General features: G+C 45.6%; 1 protein-coding gene across 3 annotated transcripts in view; it reads right to left on the bottom strand.

Moving 5' to 3' along the window:
- Nucleotides 1–15877, bottom strand: part of LOC109895605 (glutamate receptor ionotropic, delta-2-like) — a 521177-nt gene that overhangs the window by 351182 nt on the left and 154118 nt on the right. The gene's annotated exons all lie outside the window — the stretch shown is intronic.

Raw genomic sequence — 15877 nt, forward strand, 5'->3', positions numbered from 1 at the left:
TCTGCTTTCATGTAAACACCAGGAAAAAAGATATTCAAGTTAGAACAACTGCTTGTTGTTGCCACAAAATGGCCACTGCTCCATAATGGTGGCTAAAGTGAGCCGCCAGCAGATGTTTAGCCCAATAAAGACAGAAGGTAAATGCGCTCTATTGCATTACGGATATTACTGTGTTTAAAACATAAAAATCCCTTGTTATGGAAGTATCAAAGTGACCATCAATATTGTACTTCAGGGCACTAAACTGCTGTCTTCAAAACAAATACACAAATGGGAGAGAGATGTTTGTCACACCCTGACCATAGTTTGCTTTGTATGTTTCTATGTTTTGGTTGGTCAGGGTGTGATCTGAGTGGGCATTCTATGTTGGTTGTCTTGTTTGTCTATTTCTATGTCTGGCCTGATATGGTTCTCAATCAGAGGCAGGTGTTAGTCATTGTATCTGATTGGGAACCATATTTAGGTAGCCTGGGTGATTGTTCCTGTCTCTGTGTTTTGCACCAGACAGGGCTGTTTTTGGTTTTCCACGTTTGTTGTTTTGTTAGTTTATTCATGTACAGTTTCTTTATTAAAGTACAATGAATAACAACCACGCTGCGTTTTGGTCCGCCTCTACTTCACCCCAAGAGAACCGTTACAGAATCACCCACCACAACAGGACCAAGCGTCGTGGTAACGGGCAACAGCAAAAGCAGCGAAAAGAGGAATGGACATGGGAGGACGTTTTGGACGGCAAGAGTATGGACTATACTACGTGGGAGGAGATAGACAGGTGGGCGGTCGACCCAGGGAGAGTGCCGGAGCCCGCCTGGGATTTGCTGGAGCAGTGCGAAGAGGGGTATAGGAGAATGGAGTTGGAGAGACAAGCACGGCGGCGCGGAAGGAAGCCTGAGAGTCAGCCCCAAAAAGTTATTGGGGGGAGGCACACAGGAAGTGTGGCGAATCAGGTAGGAGACCTGCGCCAACTTCCTGTGCTTACCGGGGGGCTAGAGAGACCAGACAGGCACCGTGTTATGCTGTGAAGCGCACAGTGTCCCCAGTGCGGGTGCATAGCCTGGTGCGGTACATGCCATGAAGCCGGCTCTACGCAGCGTCTCTTTGGGCCGGCTTACATGGCACCAGCCTTGCGCATGGTGTCCCCGGTTCGCCTGCATAGCCCAGTGCGGGCTATTCCACCTCGCCGCACTGGCAGGGCGACCGGGAGCATGCAACCAGGTAGAGTTGGGCAGGCTCGGTGCTCAAGAGCCCCAGTGCGCCTGCACGGTCCGGATCTATCCGTCACCACCTCCACGCACCAGCCCTCCGGTGGCAGCCCCCCGCACCAGGCTATCTCTCCGGCTCATCCTTACAGGGGCTCCCGCCTGTCCAGCGCTGCCGGAGCCTTCCTCCTCTCCAGCGCTGCCGGAGCCTTCCTCCTCTCCAGCGCTGTCGGAGTCTCCCGCCTCTCCAGCGCTGCCAGAGCCTTCCTCCTCTCCAGCTCAGCCGGAGTCTCCCGCCTGTTCGGCGCTACCAGAGCTCCCGCCCCTCAGTCCATAGGCGCCAGAGCTACTCAGTCCAGCGCTGCCAGAGCCTTCCCCTCCAGCGTTGCCGGAGCTTCCCGTCTGCCCAGCGTTGCCGGAGCTTCCCGTCTGCCCAGCGTTGCCGGAGCTTCCCGTATGCCCAGTGTTGCCGGAGCTTCCCGTCTGCCCAGTGTTGCCGGAGCTTCCCGTCTGCCCAGCGTTGCCGGACCTTCCCGTCTGCCCAGCGCCATCTGAGCCTCCCGTCTGCCCAGCGCCGCCTGAGCCGCCCAGCGCCGCCTGAGCCGCCCGTCTGCCCAGCGCCGCCTGAGCCGCCCGTCTGCCCAGCGCCGCCTGAGCCGCCCGTCTGCCCAGCGCAGCCAGTCAGCCAGGGGCCGCCAGTCAGCCAGGGGCCGCTAGTGCCGCCAGTCAGCCTGGGGCCGCCAGTGCCGCCAGTCAGCCAGGGGCCGCCAGTGCCGCTAGTCAGCCAAGAGCCCCTGCCCCTCAGCCAAGAGCCCCTTAGCCAAGAGCCCCTGCCCCTTAGCCAAGAGCCCCTGCCCCTCAGCCAAGAGCCCCTGCCCCTCAGCCAAGAGCCCTCAGCCAAGAGCCCCTGCCCCTCAGCCAAGAGCCCCTGCCCCTCAGCCAAGAGCCCCTGCCCCTCAGTCCCGAGCTGCCGCCCCTCTGTCCCGAGCTGCCGCCCCTCTGCCCAGTGCCGGCCAGTCAGCCAGGGGCCGCCAGTGCTGCCAGTCAGCCAGGGGCCGCCAGTGCCACCAGTCAGCCAGGGGCCGCCAGTGCCGCTAGTCAGCCAAGAGCCCCTGCCCCTCAGCCAAGAGCCCCTTAGCCAAGAGCCCCTGCCCCTTAGCCAAGAGCCCCTGCCCCTCAGCCAAGAGCCCCTGCCCCTCAGCCAAGAGCCCTCAGCCAAGAGCCCCCGCCCCTCAGCCAAGAGCCCTCAGCCCCGAGCCCCCGCCCCTCAGCCCCGAGCCGCCGCCCCTCTGTCCCGAGCCGCCGCCCCTCTGTCCCGAGCCACCCCCCCTCTGTCCCGTGGGGTCATTAAGTAGGGTCGCCGTGGCTAGGAGGCCACGGAAGCAGACAAGGTGGGGGACTAAGACTACGGTGAAGTGGGGGCCACGTCCAGCACCAGAGCCGCCACCGCGGACAGATGCCCACCCAGACCCTCCCCAATAGGTTCAGGTTTTGCGGCCGGAGTCCGCACCTTGGAGGGGGGTACTGTCACACCCTGACCATAGTTTGCTTTGTATGTTTCTATGTTTTGGTTGGTCAGGGTGTGATCTGAGTGGGCATTCTATGTTGGATGTCTTGTTTGTCTATTTCTATGTCTGGCCTGATATGGTTCTCAATCAGAAGCAGGTGTTAGTCATTGTCTCTGATTGGGAACCATATTTAGGTAGCCTGGGTTTCAATGTGTGTTTGTGGGTGATTGTTCCTGTCTCTGTGTTTTGCACCAGACAGGGCTGTTTTTGGTTTTCCACGTTTGTTGTTTTGTTAGTTTATTCATGTACAGTTTCTTTATTAAAGTACAATGAATAACAACCACGCTGCATTTTGGTCCGCCTCTACTTCACCCCAAGAGAACCATTACAATGTTTGTGTGGGCAGGTGTGTCTGGTTGTGTTTAAACGGGTGAAAGTGTTTGTGTATGGTACGCTGCATTTACATGTGGCTCTGTGAAAATATTGTAGGTAATGTATTGCACTTGCGACAGATGTTGTGAAGGGCCTAGGTGAGTGGGCGGGCTCTGTGAGGTGGGAAAAGCAGGGGGAATAGAACGACTGTGGGCGAGGAGGATGTGTGTGACTCACACCGAGAGTCCTTATGAAAACAGCTTCTCACTGTGGCAGAGAGCATATGAGAGGCAGAGGCGTCGTAATAATACAGTGATCATGCTAAGCATAGCCTGGGAACTATTTGAACTATTACTGACAACACCCTCTCCTTGGCCGAGCTCAGGTGCTCTGCCTAACTCTTTGATGTGGAGAGAGAGAAAAAAAAAGGCTCTGTCTATCCATGCCCATGGGAGACAGATGGGGGTCTGGCTGGAGTGGTGTGAGCAGGGATCGCGGAGGTTGGTGCTTCCCCCCACTTCCACCTCTGCTCTCCACTGATAAGTCTATTATTGATTGGCTTTAATTGCATTATTGTGCACATTTCCAACAAGACAGAGGTGTATAGGCACACAGGAACTTGTCTCGGCACTGCTCCCAGCAGCCCTCCACCAGCGATTGGATTAGTCACAGCATACAGCCCTCAGACAGAGCTAACAGGATCGCTTTAGCTGGGATGTCAGAAATGTCCTATTACTCCGGCCATGCCTTAATCTCATTTCACTTATCTCCCATCCCTGACAAAAATATGGAGCGGAAACATCACGCACATGAGGCGGGAGGGGAGGAAAAGAGAAAAGGCAGGCTTTTTCTTTTCACGCAAGTTTACCTGACTTCCAGAAACCTTCCTCTTGCTATTCAACCTCATTAAGCTGTGGTTTTCAGCTCTAGTTTCACTCAAAAGCACTTTGGATTTAAAAAAAGACTTTTTTTTAAGAACCTGATTCTCTTGTCACTGTGGTGAAAGACACAGAGAAATGAGGTTAATTGGATGTTATTCTGAGTGAGTGTATAGAGGTAACTATGGCTGCTATAGCTGGTGATGAGATGTAGGAATGTTTAGTAATGAGTCGCCCACACAGAGGTGGTCTGATTTCAAACAAATCAAATTAAACGTTGCCAGGCAGAGGAAAAACGCAAAATGACAAGAAGAATATAATCTCCAAATTCTCATGCCTACAATATTTACAATGTTCTGATGAGCATGAATGGGAATGAGATTATGCTGGGTTTATGAGATGCACTGTGAAAACAATCAACGAGTCTATGGGAGCTTGCTAGACTTTAATACAATGCTAGACCTTAATACAGCCTAGGAATAGTGGGTTAACTGCCTTGTTCAGGGGTAGAATGACAGTTCAGAGATTCGATCTTGCAACCTTTCGGTTACTAGTCCAACGCTCTAAACACTAATGCCACCCCGTGAGGCATTACCACTAGCCATTCATCATGTCCTGTAGCCATTACCCAGCATGCAGTGCACCACAATAATATGCAGGGTATATAGACAACACAAAATTAAGTATGCATAACGCATCCCCAAGTAGGATAAGAGGATCAAATAAACCTACAGCCTTCTTTCTCTCTCTCGCAATTGACTTATCTTTCTTTCCTGCACTAATTTCCATTTGTTTGGTTTGTCTTTTGGCATACCTTTATTTTGGCATAGAAAGCAGAGTAAATTAGGAGGCATGCTGTGTAGCCTGTTAACCCAAATGTTGACAGAGAGTTTAAACAAGTAGCAATTTGACACATGTTCCTGTGTTAGTCATGAGTCATACTCTAGTGTAGTTTTATACAGATAATTGTGGGTAGACCATCAGTGGAGACAAACTGAGAGCGGTAGGCTCATTAGCGCGTATATTGCACACAAACACAGAGGCATACACACACAGAGAGAGACACAGACAGACACAAACACACAGAGACAAACACACACAGGCGCACGCGCGCACACACACACCACGTGCCTGATCCTACTTCTGAGGTCTACTGCTACTCACACTCTACTGTGATCATGTGACCAGTGTCAGAGCGTTTTCTCACAGTGAACAATTATAGAAACAAAATCAGTGACCTGCTAGACCTGCTGTTTTCAACTCTCTAGAGACAGCAGGAGCGGTAGAGATACTCTGAATGATCGGCTATGAAAAGCCAACTGACATTTCCTCCTGAGGTGCTGACCTGTTGCACCCTCGACAACCACTGTGATTATTATTATTTGACCATGCTAGTCATTTATGAACATTTGAACATCTTGGCCATGTTCTGTTATAATCTCCACCCGGCACAGCCAGAAGAGGACTGGCCACCCCACATAGCCTGGTTCCTCTCTAGGTTTCTTCCTAGGTTTTGGCCTTTCTAGGGAGTTTTTCCTAGCCACCGTGCTTCTACACCTGCATTGCTTGCTGTTTGGGGTTTTAGGCTGGGTTTCTGTACAGCACTTTGAGATATCAGCTGATGTACGAAGGGCTTTATGAATACATTTGATTTGATTTGATTTGATGACAGTCACCATACTCTAGCTCAAGACCAAAAATGTGAAGTAGGCAACAACAACAAAAAGTAGACTAAAATCATTCCAATCCCGATTAAAATGCAATGGCTGGTTAGCATATTGGCTGGTTTAGGACCATGCGGAGCATTGATCGTAGAGCAGCCAGCCTGTGCGCCTTCTCTGTCACTTTTAGAAAGCAGAGGGCAGAGATCGTGCCATTTGCCTTGCCAGTCAGCCTGTGCGTTGTAAGCCTAGTTGTATTTTCATTTATTTGCCCAGTGGGCTAGTGCAACTTTTATTTCATGCCGGCCTATTGGTATGAAAATGAACATAACTGAACAACTTGCTATTTAGAGACGTCTTTTTTTTGTTGACAATACGATTTTTAGGCTATAACAAATGTGCATTGTCATGCAGTCACAGAATAATAATTGAGATCATGCAAATAATGAACGATTACCGAGTTGGGGTAACTATTTAACTTCTTGCTGTAGGCCTGCTTCATTAAATGCGGAAGACGCATTTCAGTTGAATGCATTCAGTTGTAACAACTGACTGGGTATCCCCCCCTTTTCCCTTTCCTTTCCTCTGCCTGCATCCCTGATCCCTACCTGTAGCCTACCTGCCTCTGGTATAATGCATTTTCACCTCTCACCCTATCAGTCTTGCCTGTCCATCTTCCTGAATTCAAACTAGATATTTTAACAGATCAATCTTGCTGGCAAAATGTCATTGAATATTGCTAAGTTATTTAGATATAGTGTGGGTGTAGCGCCGTTTCAACCCCCAAAAAATATTAGCACCCAGGCAACACAATAATCAGACAGAGACAAGCTATTCTGGGGGGGAAATGTGCGCATGTGCACACACATTATAAGGACCATCTCTGAATGCAGAACAACAATTTCGGTGGGAAGTGCATGAGACAATGACATTGTCATGGAATACTGTGTCAATTTACAATTGATCCGACCATTTCTAGTGATCAGTTATGATCAGTTATGATTTTCATACAAGCATTGTGGGCTACTCAACTGTGCCCTGAAATTTCTAACTGCCCAAAAATGGAATAATTCTAGCTGGCTACTAGACAGAGACACCGTCCATTCAGCCACATGCCAAGGAGCTCCACTATGCCTACCTGTAACGAGGCACTGTCCATTCAGGGGTGCTGAATCAAGGGCGCCGGCTTGAAGTGTCAATTTTCCTTGTATATTTCCTGATTTTCTTCATTCTTGGATAGAGTTTGTTTGTCTTCATGCGTCCTTGTCAATTGTCGGCCAAAGTATGCCTTTTATTTCAATGCATGTGTAGGATATATCTGGCATAGTTGCATTCGCAGTCAGCTTTTTATGCTCTGGTTATTTTCACATTGATGTCGGTATTTGAAGTCGGCCTTGGCACTTGCATGTATTATGGATTTATTTCATGTTGCTCTGTATGCACTTTTCCAAGTAAATGAGTCAATGTATGTATGATGAGGTTCAGTAGTACATTGTACACGCCAATCCACAGAAATTTAAACCTAATATAAACCTAATATTGTGGTGATTTCTGTTTGTTTTTGCTGTTCTACAAATAGCAATTGTGCAGAACTACGCTAAATGAGCTTCCACTGGTGGGGGTATTTCTACACACGTCACTTTGTCATACCCTAGTTTCAGCTGAACTGACACCACTGCCCTCAAAATGGCAGCCAGTGGTCTTTCTACCCTGGTCTCCAGGCTGATAAGCTAATACAGTGGCTTGTGAAAGTATTCACCCCCCTCTGCATTTTTCCTATTTTGTTGCCTTTACAACCTGGACATAAAATTGATTTTTGGGGGGGTTTGTATCATTTGATTTACACAACATGCCAACCACTTTGAAGATGAAAAATAGTTTTTATTATGAAACAAACAAGGAATAAGCGTGCATAACTATTCACCCCCCCTCCCCAAAGTCAACACTTTGTAGAGACACCTTTCACAGCAATTACAGCTGAAAGTCTCTTGGGGTATGTTTCTATAAGCTTGGCACATCTAGCCACTGGGATTTTTGCCCATTCTTCAAGGCAAAACTGCTCCAGCTCCTTCAAGTTGGATGGGTTCCACTGGTATACAGCAACCTTTAATTCATACCACATATTCTCAATTGGATTGAGGTCTGGGTTTTGACTAGGACATTCAAGACATTTAAACGTTTCCTCTTAAACCACTCACGTGTTGCTTTAGCAGCATGCTTAGGGTCATTGTCCTGCTGGACTGAAACAGGTTTCCCTCAAGAATTTCCCTGTATTTAGCACCATCCATCATTCCTTCAATTCGGATTAGTTTCCCAGTCCCTGCAAATGAAAAACATCCCCACAGCATGATGCTGCCACCACCAGGTGTTGGGTTTGCGTCAGACATAACGTTTTCCTTGATGGCCAAAAAGCTCAGTTTTAGTCTTATCTGACCAGAGTACATTCTTCCATATGTTTAGGGAGTCTCCCACGTCTTTTGGCGATTTTGTCTATTTCCATTACATGAAATACAAATCAAAATCCATTTAAATTACAGGTTGTAATGCAACAAAATGGGAAAAACACCAAGGGGGATGAATACTTTTGCAAGGTACTGTACTATTTACAGAAATAATTACCCATTGATGTAAACCAAATAATGTCATAGTTTGTGTGTTCAACATTACTTTTGTTTAGTTCAGACATGATACCAAAACTCTGGGGTCTGGACAGGCACTGATGCAGTCTGACAAATTGTCAAAAATATCTTTGAGCCTTGACTGACAGCCCTTTAGGATATGTGACCCTGATCGTAAGGACAACGGCTTTTGAAATAAATAAATACGAACTGATCTGTGATCTCTTAACTCAAATAGAAAATGCAGGCCCCATTGATGGATGACAAAGTGGCAGTTTGGAAATTAAGTTTAAAAAGCGCTTCCTTCACATCACTCCAGAAGAATCCCAGGGCATTGGCTTAAGAGTAGACTCCTCAGCCATCTATCCTTCAATGACACCATCCATTATTAAAGCTGTTATTGAAATGGCCAAGTGTTACCAACACAAAGGCATTAGAAGCCTTGTGCTCTCTGACGAGCTCAAGCGCCCTCTTTAGTACTAAAGAGGAAGGGGTGAGTGACACTCAGGCAGATTCTCTGCTTTAAAAAGCGAATCCCTCTCTCGGTCCAATCATTAGGATTTAGACCATGACAGGCGTTCTCTAGGATGATAATAGACTACAATTGTGTGGAGCTGACATGAATGCTTGACAATGAACTGTCACCAGCTCAAGACTAAATTCCACCCCTGATTTTGACATATAAAATGGATCCATATTTCGATTGTTTTTAATGACCATTGTGCTTTGAATCGATCGTAGTGATTGGTTATTTAGGAATTGCTGGTTTTATACAGCAGAACCCGTGTATATTCACCTAACAGGATGCCTCTGTTTCCTTTTTTGAAATCCAATCATGTTGATTGATAGCACTGGCTGGTGAGCTGTGATTAGGGATCAGGGGGCTGCTTGATGGTAGCCATGGGTCTAGGTGCAATGAAGGGTAGCACTGTTTAGAACCAGGCTCTCTCCTGTCCTTGGGCTAATGTTGCGTCCGACACTTAAGGGCTGATTCCCACCCAAACCAGCTTTAGGAAAGAGCTAATCTGGGCCAGAGCCAGGGATGGTGAGCATTCATGTGCAGCTTGCATATAGACAGGACAGTCTCAGGATTGACCACTGCAACGGTCTGCTTCTGGACCACACTGGGAGGAGCTATGGCAGGGGTATTCAAATCCAAGCCTGGAGGTCCGGAGTGCTGCTGGTTTTCTGTTCTACCTGATAATTAATTGCACTCACTTGGTGTCCCAGGTCTAAATCAGTCCTTGTTTAGAGGGGATGAATGTAAATCAGCAGTGGAACTGGCTTTAAGGTCCAGTTAGAATATACCTGGACTGTGGCACGTCTCTGTTATCTGTCCAACGCGCACGTCACCAAAAAGGCATTGTCTATCATAATATTACTGGTGAAATATTTGAATAGGAAATCAATTGATTGATTGGTGGTAGATTGTCAGTTTACCTCGGGGTTGTGTTTTTTTCATTTGCATTTCATTGCTATTCGTGCTGTTGACAAAGGCGGAAGATAAGTCACAATGATGTAGGAGTGATGGCATTTCATGATTTTGTTTGAGGACACTACATTCTAAAAACACTTGCAAGACTAACATTCAAAATACTTTATTTTTCTTCTACTTCGTAAGTTCTTCTTTTATTGTACTTTTAAATATTTTACATCACTGCTGGCATTTATTTTCCGTTCCTCATCCAATGAACCGCTGCACAGATAGTCTGAAACTGTTACGTAACCACACTGTTCAGTACGGTTGTATATTCACACAAATGTATCCATGTAGTTCATCTTTTTTTAAATTTTTATTAAATGTACCAGAATCTTACTTCAATTCAAACCAAATGTACTGATGATTTTAAAATGACCACAAGAAACAGTAGATATTGCATGAACCATTGAACGTTGTTTTTGTTTTATTTTGTTTTGGACAGATTTGATCTGATGTTCATTACTCGTTGGTGAAAATCCACAAATCCACATCCGGCTTCCATCTGTAGCCGGGCTGGGTTGATCTCTCTCCTTGCAGGCGGATATTTATAATCACAAGCATTCAAAATGAAATCAAATGGACACATGACCTACATTACAATCCGTAGAGCAGGAGCACATTTTCTCCCAGGATGCATCTCCCTGCATAGCTGATTGGTTTAGCTTCCCGAGACGTGTTCAACAGAATTACTGACATATCTCACTGGACGTGAAATGGAGAAAATAGATATATCCCACTACTGTCCCTCGCTCCAGCTGGATCACAGCTCTCTGGACAGGGATAGCTCTTTTACTGGGTCCCTATCGTCGAAAAAGTCCAATTCATATTTGTTGAGAAGCATTTTAAGTCTCTTGCTCAAGGGTACAGAAGACGTAGCTAAGCTGAAAAGAACTCGACAGTCTGCAATTGCTCTGCAGTTCAGAGAAGCCACACTTAATTCCATCAGAAGACTAGACATCATTCTGAACCTAAGGATCTTGTACCGTGCATTCGTAAAAGTATTCAGACCCATTGACTTCTTCCATATTTTGTTACGTTACAGCCTTATTCTAAAATTGATTAAAATGTTTTTTCCCCCTCATCAATCTACACACAATAGCCCATAATGACAGGGCAAAAACTGGTTTTTAGAAATATTTGCAAACGTATAAAAAGAAAATGGAAATATCACATTTACTTCCTTATTCAGACCCTTTATTGAAGCAGCTTTGACAGCAATTACAGCCTCGAGTCTTCTTGGGCATGACGCTACAAGTTTGGAACACATGTATTTGGGAAGTTTCTCCCATTCTTCTCTGCAGATCCTCTCAAGCTCTGTCAGGTTGGATGGGGAGCGCTGCTGCACGGCTATATTTAGGTCTCTCCAGAGATGTTCAAGTCCGGGCTCTGGCTGGACCACTTAAGGACATTCCCTAAGCCACCCCTGCGTTGTCTTGGTTTTGTGCCTAGGGTCGTTGTCCTGCTGTAAGCCCCAGTCTGAGGTCCTGAGCGCTCTGGAGCAGGTTATCAAGTATCGCTCTGTACTTTGCTCCGTTCATCTTTTCCTCGATCCTGACTAGTTTCCCAGTCTCTGCCGCTGGAAAACATCCCCACAGCATGATGCTGCCACCACCATGCATCATCGTAGGGATGGTGCCAGGTTTCCTGCAGACGTGACACTTGGCATTCAGGCCAAAGTGTTCAATCTTGGTTTCATCAGACCAGAGAATGTTGTTTCTCATTGTCTGAGAGCCCTTTGGGTGCCTTTTGGCAAACTCCAAGCAGGCTTTCATAGCCTTTTACTGAAGAGTGGCTTCTGTTTGGCCATTCTACTATAAAGGCCTGATTGGTGGAGTGCTGCAGAGTACTGAGTTTCTCCCATCTCCGCAGAGGAACTCTGGGTTCTTGGTCACCTCCCTGACAAAGGCCCTTCTCCCCCGATTGCTCAGTTTGGCCGGGCGGCCAGCTCATTCCATTTAAGAATGATGGAGGCCACTGTGTTCTTGGGGACCTTCAATGCTGCAGAAAAGTTTTGCTACCCTTCCCCAGATCTGTGCCTCAACACAATCCTGTCTCGGAGCTCTACGGACAATTCCTTTGATGTCATGGCTTGGTTTTTGCTCTGACATACACTGTCAACTGTGGCATCTTATATAGACAGGTGTGTGCCTTTCCAAATCATGTCCAATCAATTGAACTTTCCACAGGTGGACTCCAATCAAGTTGTAGAAACATCTCAAGGATGATCAATGGAAACAGGATGTACCTAAGCTCAATTTCGAGCCTCATATCAAAGGGTCTGAATACTTCCGAAACCACTGTATATTCAAACATCTATAAGTCAGCAACGCAATGTATATTCAGATTTCCCCTCGTGTTATATAAAAATACAAAAAAGCTGTATGGCACGAAAGTGTGAATTGTTGCGAACACCATGATATTACAGCAGCCTGGTCCCAGTGTAACAATGGCGCAATAACCATGTTCCACAGCATCCAGACACCAGAAACATTTGGCATGTTTTCATTTTCTTCAAAGACCTTAGAAGCCACGGGCCTTGTGGCAATTTAAACAGAGAAGCTGCCTGAGGTAGTGAGGTAAAGGGTGTCTGAACCTGAGGACGAGGCCCCAGCAGGAGAAGTCGGAGAGGGCTCAATTCACACCAAATATTCAAACACAGTCTGGCCTGACACCTCTCAATATCCCTTTTTAGTACAACACACTAGCAGGGCCAGTCATAGAACTTAGCCTATAACACTGCAGCACAATGCACCAGCATACATTCATGACTGGCATTAATAATGGATGAGCCGCTTCAATTAACAACCGTGCTGAGTCTCTCAGTGCATCAAAGTTGAACCATACACCTTGGTAGAGAGAGAGAGAGAGAGAGAGAGAGAGAGAGAGAGAGAGAGAGAGAGAGAGAGAGAGAGAGAGACCAACCCAGCACACACATCAATTACTATATAGTGTGTGCGTCCCTCCTCATCATGTCTATATTTAAACATGACTATAGCAGGCCCCGTGTTTACACTGATCATGTGCTACAAGGGACAATCTATGACCTTCCGGAGGGAAATAAAGACTGCTTTTGATTGATCCATTTATGAGCATGCTGCTGCACGGCGGTGTTTCTGCACACACGTGTGGGTGTATAGATGGTTTTGATTTGCATACATAAATAAATGCATACTCATTAAGCTAATTAGCAGGCGCATCACACAAAGTTGCTGCTCATCAGGGTTAAATGCCGGATTAGGCAGAAATTATATACATTTCTAGGCTACATGATGTGAATAGAATACAGGATGCAGAATGCAGCAATGTTGGACTTCGGAAATACTTTTTAGTGGGAGTAGTAAGGCGGAGGGAGATATAGGTGGTGGAAGATACACCATAGGTTAATAGAGTGGCCAGCCAAAGCATTGCTAATTTTATTTGCTGTGTTAAGGGGCATCCAAAACGAAGGGGTTGGTCGAAGGAAATAACAGTACCCTGAAGGTGGACAGAAATAGGCTTATCTCCTCTGGAATAGCAGCAGTAGCAGAAGCAGCATCAAAGCACATAGAATGACCAAACAGTGAGATGCCATTGCCTTCTCATAGTAAAATAAATCATATCTAACACTGGCATGCTAAATACGGTATTAGCTTTCAAGCTAACATAAAAAATATATCTTCGGTTCCTTCAAGCTCAGCTACGTTTCATCATTACCATGTTAGATGGCTTTGTAGTTACAAAAGCTGGTAATGCTGTGGATTGGACATTGACAGTGATTTCCACTTTGATTAAAGTACTGTATGTTCAGTATGTAAGGCGATTTTGACATGAGCTTGGGCTTGTTTGAACACTATGTATTGTTGGGTAAGCTTTCCAGTACCAATACTGTAGGAGATGCCATTAGAATATGAGGCCAAACTCTAGTACAGAGCAGCCAGGGCACTTATCTGTGGAAAATCCTAACTGACTCCTTGGCTTCCAGAATTCCAAGCCTCAGCCCAGAACTGCACTAAATTCCGTAGCCAGGCTCCTGGCTCAAAAGATCTCTGTGGCTCTATAGATGTGATACTCACAATTATTTTCAGCACATCATTTATCCAAGAGATTTTATTGGATTTGTGTGTCGTGTATGTGTGTGCTTGCTTGTTTGTGTACATACAGTATATGTCTATATGGGTGTGTGTGCATGTTTGTGTCCGTGCATTTCCTCCAGCCCGATATATATACATTCAGAACTTCCATCTCCTCCAGCCCATCATCAACATGTTGAGTGGGGTTAGTGGGGCAGTCTACTATAGATGTCCTGTATCCAGTGACAGTCTATGGAGGTGAGTGCTGGCCAGCGAAGACGTAGTTGAGTGAGTGTGTAATAGACTTTAATAAGTCTGACCTACAGAACAGCAGGAGGTCCACAGCCACAGACAAGCCCATCCCAGTGCAATACTAATGAGGAGGAAGTGGAACTCACAGATGTTGCCTTACTGGGGGGGGGGGGCTCTCTTTCTCTGTCTATTTATCTCACATTTACCTACCACCATCACCCCATCTATCTCCCGCCTTGGTCCTGATTAATCAAAGTATTCATCATTGTTGCTGTGATTATTACAAGGGCAGCTAACAAGCTGTTTTAAAGGTCGATGGGTGGTACTGTTAGAAAGGATGTGTGGAGAGAAAAAGAGAGAGAATTGAAATTGAGAGAGAGAGAAATAGAGAGAGAAAGATAGATGGAGAGGACCTCTTTATTACGGGTGGATTGCTGCATCGCTTGTCTGTGTAGCCAGAGCAGCGCTCAAGAGGCTGTCTGACCCCATAGTCCTCTCCAACTGTTTTCTGCTTAAGTGGTTTGAAACAAGCAAGACAGGAGCTCGGCGAAAAAAAGGCCAACTTGTCAGAATTTGATGCTTAAATTATATCACTTATAGGGAGAGGGCTCTCAAGATTTCATGCAATAGCATACACAACAGGATTGGGCTCAATTTGAATTGAAGGCAGTCAATTCAGGAAGAAAACAGGGCATTTATTTTCAAAGACTTCTCAATAAACTGAAAAGTAGAAACCATTTATTCCATAAGTTTTTAAATGTCTGAATTTGGAATTCAAATCACTTCCTGACTTGACTGTCTTCAATTCGAATTGAGCCCGACCCTGGTACACAAATATCAGGAGAACTCAAGAGGCATGACTGTGGACACAAAGTAGTGCGAAAATAAGCCATTTTAAAAATTCAAGCACATCATGTTTCCTGCTTTTATCAAATACACCTGAAATAAACTAAAGAGAAATTCCAGAGTTTTTAACATCTCGAGCACCACCCCAACATCAACATATGTGAAAACGCCGGGAAAGTATAGTGCATTCGGAAAGTATTCAAGAACCCTTCACTTTTTCCAAATTTTTCCAGCCTTATTCTAAAATTGATTTAATTAATTTTGTGATATTTCATTAAAAAAAAAAATGTTATACATTTGCAAAAATGTATAAAAACCTATTTTTGCTTTGTCAAAAACAGGTTTAATCCATTTTAGAATAAGACTGTAAGGTAACAAAATGTGTAGAAAGGGAAGGGGTCTGAATACTTTCTGAATGCACTGTATTTGTTGTAGTTAAAAAGATAGACGATAAGTGTTTCCCATGACATGATCCAGAGACACTGATGACATCATAAGGTGTGCATCGTGTGATTTTAACCAACTATGAGCAGGTAAACTGTACTCTGCTATGAGAACCAGGCTTTAGTCCCACTTCTCATAAAGATATATTCAATGGAAACCGGATAACAGGGCAGGTTGCACGATATATTTCCACAAATCTAACAACGTAGACTATGCAAATGTTTTGAAAAAACAACACTTATATATACACTTATATTTTCTCAATTTGAGTTACATTTATCGAAAACCCATATACCAACAACACATTGCGGCTTTGACATCAAGAAGGAATGCCCTGGTGAATGCGACAGTGCACTACAACCACTGTTTACCGGTATACATTTTTGGCTGAAATGTGAGAAGATGGGAAGAAAGTGGGACTGCTTCTTAAGGATGTGGTGGGCAGACTGGGTCAGGGGAACCCCTGGCGTACACTTTGTCCCAAACTATTACGATGGCTACCAACAGTAGAAGAGTGGATTTGCCATGAAGCTGAGGCTAAAAACTGGTACTGTGCCCACAGTCAATGTG

This window comes from Oncorhynchus kisutch, linkage group LG8, assembly GCF_002021735.2.
Source record: "Oncorhynchus kisutch isolate 150728-3 linkage group LG8, Okis_V2, whole genome shotgun sequence".
In the NCBI taxonomy this organism is placed as follows: domain Eukaryota; kingdom Metazoa; phylum Chordata; class Actinopteri; order Salmoniformes; family Salmonidae; genus Oncorhynchus; species Oncorhynchus kisutch.